The 8,269-nt window shown below is 38.0% G+C and overlaps 1 protein-coding gene across 2 annotated transcripts in view; it reads left to right on the top strand.

Moving 5' to 3' along the window:
- The first annotated feature begins 22 nt into the window (after window positions 1–22).
- ATP6V1A (ATPase H+ transporting V1 subunit A) overlaps window positions 23–8,269 on the top strand; it is a 64,887-nt gene continuing 56,640 nt past the window's right edge. Inside the window, exon 1 of one of the 2 annotated variants that reach the window (XM_030329871.2) lies at window positions 23–317. The gene's annotated coding sequence lies outside the window, so the exon portion shown is untranslated. The remainder of the gene's footprint in view (window positions 318–8,269) is intronic. The other variant, XM_030329872.2, reaches the window with a different exon arrangement.

The following is an 8,269-nucleotide window of genomic DNA, read 5'->3' as shown; positions in this document are numbered from 1 at the left end:
ATCGTAGCATAAACGTCACTTCCTTAGCAATGCACTTTAACCTGTTTCACGCACGCCTGCTACATTACAGTTTACGACGTAGTCTTTGTGATTTTTTGTGTGTTTTTTTCTCTAATCGCAAGAACATTAATGTTCCAACGATCCGCAAAAATATAAGCCCCCAAAATGCATCACGCCCGCCTGGGACGGCGGGGCGGAGCTCGAGGTCACGTGACTGTCTAGGCCCGGCCCTCTCTGCAGCTGAAGATTTCCCCTCCCGCAGTGACAGAGCCTCTGCTCCGTGATCGGTACTGCTTCTGCACCTCGCGCCCGGGCAGGTGAGCGGCGACCGGTAATCGGTGACTGGTGGGGATAGGACAAGGGGTGGGAAGAGGAAGAGAAGGGAAAGTGTGAACGGAGGCCTCAGTTGTCCAGGGCTTCCTCCCCGCTGTCATCCTGCACTGACTGGGAGCTCTTTTCTCCAGTTCTCCTGACCCTCGCTTCCCCTACTGTGGTCGCCCCCGCAACCTAGGAGTGAGATGTCCACCTTTCCTGTGGTTGGGGATGAGTGCGGCCATTATGGTTCCCTACTTGGAGTCAGGGGCTTACTGTAGTGGTTTTGGTTCAGCCATTTCTCAGGGTCTGCAGTAGTCTTCAGGTCCTGTTTCCGAAAGCCCATTCTTTGGCAGAGGCCCTACTCTGTATCTTCAGCCGCTGGCTGGGGAGCCGGGGAGGTAGGAAAAACCCTGGAGGCAGAGGCGTATCCGATGAGACAGGCTTGGGAGAGAATGTCACTGATGTGGCCCTCACTGCGGAGTCACTGTAAAGCTTTCTTCCGAATGTGCTTTCTCAGTCATTCTGAGTTTTTTATCTGACATCCCTGCGAGAGGCGTTTTGTAGATGTTCACGTACTTTGGTTGGGCCTGGAAGGGCCTTTTACCTTTCTCTTCTCTGATGTTATGGTGCAGGAAGGGAGAAAACAGTTGAAAGAATAAAGATATACTACCTTCAAAACAGGAGGTGTTGGTATATGCGACAGTCTCAATTGAATGGCGAGGTGTTGAAAGATGATGGTGTTGCGGCTTCTTGCTCTACAGGAGACCCAGACTAGCCTATGGGAAAGTGACTAGGTTTCCCCGAACGGAAAGTAATTCTTAAGAAACTGATGGGTTGGAAATATAATTAAACCAAATATATTTGACCTGAAACTTAAAGGTAGGGAGGTTAAGTCGAGATATTGTTTACTTCATATTTTCAACCTTTGACATTCTTTTTTTTTTTTTTGCCATTTCTCCCTAAAATCCTACTTAATCACCACCCCCAATCAATTCCTTGACCAGTAGTAAATTTATATTAAGTAGCACTTGTATTCCTTCTTAGCTTTCCCTATTGTATAACTCCAAGGGACTTCTTCAGATTTTGATGAATAGTGTTTTGTGAAAATACAGAAACTGTTTTGCTTAGGTTTTTGCCCAACCCAATGTAATCCCATTTCATATGCAATGTAGTAACCAGTGTTTTGACCCCAAACAGTGTGATTTAGGGAAGAGTGTTTTTCAGTTTGGGGTTAAACTCTTTTATTTACACCTCAAACTCAGGAAATCTTCTGGTTCTTTTAAATTGAAAGGCCTTACAAAAATGACAGATTTGATTTTTAAAATTTAAATTACACTTTTTTAAAATCTGAAAAGTCATATTCTCTATTAAACCTTGTAATTTTCTAGTCAGTGTAATGGAAGAATCCATTAAAAAGCTGAAAAGTGAGAAAGATGGAATCTGTTTTTGAGTAGTAGATGTGACTGGTTTTGGTTTTTTTATATCATTCAAATTCTCTACAATAAACTGATTTTGTTAAAGTGAACAAAAGGTTAAAAATTCTAGCATAATATTAATTTAACAAAATATTTTAATAGTAATTTCAAAATCGAAAAACTGATCTATGGATGCTTCTTGCTAGAAAACTTAACTTTAAAAATGTTTTTTGCTTTCCCTAAGTAATAAAGAAGACCACTATTCTGATTTACAGTTTCAACATTTGGTGCTATTTTCCTAATCTGTTGGTGTGTTTATGTAGCCATGCCTGCTACGAATATAAATATAGTTCCATCCATTAATTTGCTCCAGAGTGAAGTTCCCTGATCTCTAGAGGAGAGAAAAACATAAGCAGTGTTGCTTCATTGGCCAGGTGACATTCCATCAAATAGGACACATTTTTTTAAGAGCCCTAGAAGTCCAAACCAGTCCTGTCTGGGTGAGACCAAAGTAGGAAAGAGAAAACCAGCTAAAGAGCATTGAGTACTAGAGGAGAAAATGTCAATATGAAAGAGGTTGTGAATGAGTCTGCAATTTTACCGCACAATTTCCCCAATTTTAGGGAAGTATGAAAGCAGTAGCTTAGACCACTAATGAAATTGGAAGCAGGAATTGGTGACTAAATTGCTCAAGTTGAATGTGAAAAAGAGCTTTAACATTATGCATAATTCACACAGAAACAAACAAGTGATTTGAAGCTAGGAAGGCATTTCTGAAACTAGCTTTATCAGTTTATGAGTATTACATGGAGAAGCCTTAACATTCATTAGGGAATTGTGCTGTAGTCCAACAGTAAATGACCCACGAGAGTTTCTATGTTAAGGTCCCTGACACTGCTTGTGTGCTTACTCTGAAGTCTTTCTTATATTTCACTGCCTTTATAGATTATCACCACCACCAAGAATGTGTTTTCTCCCCCTATTGGCAGAACTAGACATTTGGTCCTATAGACTATTACACAATATTTTCTATTCTGTTTTCACTTTTAGCACATTGTATTTAATTACTGTTGTCTGGGCTTTTCTTTAGTAAACCATAAAGCTCCTAGGAGTTCAAGGATAGTGTCTCTACAGTTGTGTCTTCAGAACCAGGATGCTGAAGTACCCGATGGGTCCTTAGTAAATTGTTTATTGAATGAGTGACAATTGAACGGGAAGATTAAACTATTTTTAAACCTGTTGCAAATCATAGCTCCTTCTAAGGTTGTGCACTAGGTATTAGTTTTCAAATATAAATTGGTAATAATAACCATCTAAATCATGGTCAGAGGAATGGAGATAAACCAGATAGGTTTTATTAATGCACTGACCAACTTATTTTCACAGCATATGGTTACTAATAAGTATGGTTATCATCCAAGTATGAAAGGGAAGGGAAGAACAGTGAGTTGTACTTAAAAATATGGCTTTCTGTTAGGCTACAAGTGTTATAGCACTAGAGTTAAAATCAGAAGATCATCGGGGCGCCTGGGTGGTTTGGTCGGTTAAGCGTCCGACTTCGGCTCAGGTCATGATCTCACGGTCTGTGAGTTCGAGCCCCGCGTCGGGCTCTGTGCTGACCGCTCAGAGCCTGAAGCCTGTTTCAGATTCTTTGTCTCCCTCTCTCTCTGTCCCTCCCCTGTTCATGCTCTGTCTCTCTCTGTCTCAAAAATAAATAAACGTTTAAAAAAAAAAAATCAGAAGATCATCATTCAGCCCTACCACTTTAGTTACATGTTTTTTTAAATAAAGTTGGGAGTAGGGGCATAGAATTTGATACTTAGGAATTCTCCTCTCACAGGTATTGTGAGTTCATAAATCCTAGATAATCTATGTGAAAGTATTTTAAAAACTAAGTGGTATTTAAATGTAAAGCAATATAATGTAGGCTTTATGAGAATAGGTTTCCCAATCATATAGACCTGGGTGCATGTTCTGGCCCTACCACTACTTTAGGCTGTGTGACCTTGGACAGTTTACTTAATTTAAGCTAAAGTGTTCTATAGATGTATATTCTTTTTAAGTTTATTTATTTACTCTGAGAGAGGGAGGTAGAGGGAGACAGAATCCCAAGCAAGCTCTACACTGCCAGCACAGAGCCCGCTGAGGAGCTCGAACCCACAAACTGAGATCATGATCTGAACTGAAATCAAGAGTCGGACGCTTAACCGACTGAGCCACCCAGGAACCCTTAAACTTAAATTTTCTTATATTTATCTCATAAGTGCCATTAAATTAGATCATGAATGCGGGAAGCCTAGTACATACTTTATAAATTTTTGTTAACTTTACTCATGTCTGGCTTGGTTTTATATATTGAATTTTTAAAGGAGACTTAAGACATCCTATAAATTCAGGAACAGGTTTGGGGGTGGAGAAACAAGTAGAATTTGAAATGATGCTATTACCAAAAAATAGAGGACCAAGAAAAATGTACTTACAGCAAAGATTCTAAAACAGATTTATCAATAGAAGCTGAGAAATATCAACATAAGTCCCATTATTTTGGCAACTGCAGTGACTTAATATCTTTAGAGATTTTCCAAAGCTTATGTTTATTAACATTGGAATCAATTTAAGGAAGTAGTTCTTCTGTTTCTAAATTTTTAGTCCTACAGTGTGTTATAGAAATATGTTAAAATTGTATGGAGCTAATGGGGTGCCTGCATGGCTCAAATGGTTGAGCATCCGACTCGATTTCTGCTTAGGTCATGATCCTGGAGTTGTGGGATCCAACCCCTTATCGGGCTGTGCGCTGAGCATGGAGCCTGCTTAAGATTCCCTCTTTCTCTTCCTCTGCCCCCCTCCCCAGCTTGCATTCTTGCCCTCTCTTTCTCTCAAATTAAAAAAAAAAAAAAAATTTTTTTGTACAGAGCTATAGAGCAGGGACTTTGAGATTATGTTTATGTTTAAAAATTTTGCCTTTTACTTTACATGTTTTTATATCTTATTTTTATCCTCAGATGAAGTAGACAGGTATAGAGAGAATATAATGGAGACATGAACTGAAGTAAAATATTCTCCCTTCTACATCGATGATTCACAAAGATTAGTGGCTTTGTATTGGAAAAAAATATCAGTAAATTAAATAATAATTGAAGTATAGTTATCATGAGTTTATGTTTCACCTTAATCCTGAAAAATTATTACTCATTTGTTCTAAGGAAAGATTTTGTTAAGAGACTATTGAATTTTCTTTAATGTCAACTTCTGTATTTGGTGAAATAAATTGTCAGTGTTTTCCATTTAATTTCTTTTTGTAGAAACTTTTAAAGTTTTACAGTTCTGTTTTTTCCTCTTGTGAAATGGAAGTGACTCTGGTTTGTATAAGTGTATTCTTTTATGTATGTAGTGCATACATATTATATATAGTGTAAATAAATACATATATATTTTTTGTGAGTTTGTATTTATAAAGGTAGCTGGAATGAATGTATATTTTCACAGTATAGATTCTTCATTTTACTTGAAACTATCAAAGCCATTTTAAAAATTAACTACTGTGAGTGAAATTAATGATTAATTTATTTGAAACTCCTTTTTATATTTGTAGTTATCTGTAGTTAATAAGTTTAACAACTGTCATTAGACTATTTTTAAAAATTGGTATTCATAGGTATTTTCAGATTTAACCTGTGATTTTTGTTGTTGGTTTTTATTGGTATCAATATAACTAGCTTCTAACAGTAAAATTTTCAGTTTTGAATCTTAATGTTATCTATAAAAACTATTGTTCTTTTGGGGCATTTGGGTAGCTCACTTAAGTATCTTGGCTCCTGGTTTCAGCTCAGGTCATGATCTCACAGTTCGTGAGTTCAAGCCCCATGTCAGGCTCCATGCTGACAGTGCGGAACCTGTTTGGGATTCTCTGTCCCCCACCCCCACCCCCCACCCCACCCCTCCTTCACTTGCACTGTCTCTCTCAAAATAAATAAATAAACAAATAAACTTAAAAAAGCTATTGTTCCGGTGATAAACCTTTTTAAAAATTATACCTACAACATGTCATGTTTTCTTTCTTTTCTGAAAATTAAGTAAGCATATTTTATTGATAACAAATGGTATGATGCAGAAGAACTCCAGATATGTCTGAATGCTGAAAAGCAACCAGACTTTATGTTTTGTTTTAGTTATTTCTTAAATTTTTTAAATAGGAGTGTTATTTTATTATTTTTTTATTTTATCTTTTTTATTTGAAAGAGAGAGCAGGGGGGAGGGGAGAGAGTGAGAGAGAGAAAGAGAGAGAGAATCCCAAGCAGTCTCCACACTCAGCACAGAGCCTGTGTGGGGCTTGAGCACCCACAACCCTGGGATCATGACCTGAGCCAAAATCAAGAGTCAGGCACTCAACCTGACTAAGCCACCCAGGCACCCCAATGGAGTGTTTTTTTAAAGTAAAATAGAGGGGCGCCTGGGTGGCTTGGTCGGTTGAGCGTCCGACTTCAGCTCAGGTCACGATCTCACGGTCCGTGAGTTTGAGCCCCCCGTCGGGCTCTGTGCTGACAGCTCAGAGCCTGGAGCCTGTTTCGGATTCTGTGTCTCCCTCTCTCTCTGCCCCTCCCCTGTTCATGCTCTGTCTCTGTCTCAAAAATAAATAAACGTTAAAAAAAAATTTTTTTTTTTTAATTTTTTTTTTCAATGTTTATTTATTTTTGGGACAGAGAGAGACAGAGCATGAACGGGGGAGGGGCAGAGAGAGAGGGAGACACAGAATCGGAAACAGGCTCCAGGCTCTGAGCCATCAGCCCAGAGCCCGACGCGGGGCTCGAACTCCCGGACCGCGAGATCGTGACCTGGCTGAAGTCGGACGCTTAACCGACTGCGCCACCCAGGCGCCCCCAAAAAAATTTTTTTTTAAGTAAAATAGAGAAGACTAATTGGAAAATATTCATAAAATTCAAGAAACAGCATGATTAAAAAAAGAACTATGTAGTAGTAATTGTATATACCTATTGGAGAAGTTGGAAGAAAATGCATCAAAATAAGTGATTATCTCTGGATTAGGAGATTAAAGAAAGATTTAGAATTTATTACTTTACCTTTTGTATACTTGAATTTCTACAATGAATAGTTATTGCTTTGGGCACTAGCATTTCCTTTTTAATTTGACATAGAGAATTAAGACATTTAAATAATGATTTCTTCTTAATTCTCTGAATATCTTAAATGAAAATGTTTCAACTTATCCAGATAACTGAATAAGTTATTTAATTTTGTGGGTCCAGACATATTTTTAGGCTTATATAAGCAGAGCAAAATTTTAAAAGCAGAAGTAAATCCTAGCATATAAAGCAATTTAATATCTGACAAAGTGATATTTCAACCCACTGGGAGAAAATGGTGCATATATAATAAATATAACTGATATAACTTGTCTGTCTAGAAGAAAATAAAATTGAGCTGCTGCTTTGCAGCATACCCACACAAAACAATTTTGGAGGGATTAAAAGCTTAAATGTAAACAATAAAATATTTAAAATATTAATCTATTGAATTTTCTTTATACATATAGTCTAGATGTGGTAGTTTTAAGTGGCAAAGATAAAGGACAAAAGGCGAATTGAAAAAAAAATGTTTGAAATAACAAATACAGAGTGTAACAGATAAAGAGTTAACACTTATAAGACCTATTGCATGTTAAGTAAAAGTCCACACAATAGAAACATGGGTAAGCATATGACCAGAACTTCATAGAAGAGAAATCCAAACATTCAGCATACTTAAAAGAAAATGTATAACTTCACTAGTAATTGATATGCTAACAATGAAATATTATTTTATGACTAGCAAAAATTATGTGGTAAACCTACTGCTCGTAGGGTTCTGCGGTAAAGGATTTTCTCGTAAGATGCTAGTGGAGATGTGAATTGTTACAAGTTTTTTTTTAGTAAATAATTAGGGCAATATCTGTTAATATTGAAAATATATGTTCTTCCATTGAACATTACCACTCCATGGAATCTTTTCCTTAGAAATAAAAACACCAGGTGTGCATGGGTGGCTCAGTCGGTTGAGCATCCGACTTCAGCTGAGGTAATGATCTCATGGCTCGTGGGTTCGAGCCCCCCGCGTTGGGCTCTGTCTGTGCTGACAGCTCAGAGCCTGGAGCCTACTTCGGATTCCGTGTCTCCCTCTCACTGCCCCTCACCCTGCTCGTGCTCTCTCTGTCTCTCTCTCTCTCTCTCAAAAATAAATAAACATTAAAAAAAAAAAAAAAAAAAACAAAAGAAAAACACCAGGGGTGCCTGGGTGGCTCACTTGGTTGAACATCCAACTTCAGCTCAGGTCATGATCTAATGGCTTATGAATTCAAGCCCCTCATCAGGCCCACTGCTGTCAGTGCAGAGTCCACTTCCAATCCTTGGTCCTCCCTCTCTCTCAAAAATAAAAAGAATAAAAAGAAATACCAGTAACCAAGCATGCATTTAGGTGAGTGTTGATTGCAGCAATGTTTTGTAGTAGCAAAAGCCTGGGAACAAAGGGAATGCCTGTCAATAGGG

Source organism: Lynx canadensis, chromosome C2 (genome assembly GCF_007474595.2).
Source record: "Lynx canadensis isolate LIC74 chromosome C2, mLynCan4.pri.v2, whole genome shotgun sequence".
Classification (NCBI taxonomy): domain Eukaryota; kingdom Metazoa; phylum Chordata; class Mammalia; order Carnivora; family Felidae; genus Lynx; species Lynx canadensis.
This window is presented reverse-complemented; position numbering and strand designations above follow the sequence as displayed.